Raw genomic sequence first — 1047 nt, 5'->3', positions numbered from 1 at the left:
ACCTGTCACATTTTCCCCACCACTCCAGATTAGGAGAAACCTGCAAGGCCCCTGACTTACCCCAATATTGGAGGCCACTCTGAATGCAAATGCGCATTCTGAAATGCCCTGATCACCTCCACCCTGGCAGACAAGGAAGTCAATAGTCTAGAGTAAGAAAATTGACATGCCCCTAGGGCCTCATTAGAATGCTAGATTACGTTTTCAGGCATCTGTCCTCAGAGTCTAGTTCTGGAATACCAATTTGTGATACAACATGTGGTCCCTGAGCCCCAAACTGAACATATCCTGTAACCAGATGGAAGCTGTGCTCTTGGACCTGTGTCAAACCCGCAGGATAGATGAATCCTGCATGTGCCCTTAGCCACCATGACATTCTAAGATCTCCCTGATAACAAACCAGCATTGTGACCCATCTTCATGTGACTACATGTCAACTCATGACCTTGGTACATTGCCCCAGAGCCACCAGAACGAACCTGCCATGTTCCTTAGCTAAAATGGTCAGTGGAGATGTGCTTTCCAGGCTTCCATGTGGGAGTGCTCTGCTACCCAAACTTTCCACATGGGGGACCCTGGAGCAAACAAGCAGAATGCCCATGTCCAGTAGAAGGGAACCTTACTGTTTGGAGCATCTCACATGCGCCAGCCTGGGAAATCCTCCACGGCTTCTAGACACCACCCCTACATTTGTCGATCATCATAGAAACAAACCCAGCATGAGCAAACATTTAAGATCCGCCCTTACTCAGGTTCTGGATATTCGAATCAGGTGCTTCACACCGGAAATGCCTTTTGCTTGGCACTCAATTTTACCATAGATTGGGTTTACAATTCCCTCCTCACCCTACTGGTCCACAAGGGAATTCTGGAACCACAACACAGTATTCTGCCTTCCCATTAGAAAGAAGAAAGGTCTGATGAGTCTGCCCAGAAACTCCACATGAGGATCAATCTGCTTGGCCATCGAGAAAACCCCGATTTATAGGCTGCCCTGGCCACTAGTTCTGTGTCTGACAGAGCCTGAGCCGCATCCTCATGTCAGCC

The sequence above is a fragment of the Neovison vison genome, chromosome 4, assembly GCF_020171115.1.
Source record: "Neovison vison isolate M4711 chromosome 4, ASM_NN_V1, whole genome shotgun sequence".
NCBI classification, from domain to species: Eukaryota; Metazoa; Chordata; class Mammalia; order Carnivora; family Mustelidae; genus Neogale; species Neogale vison.
This window is presented reverse-complemented; position numbering follows the sequence as displayed.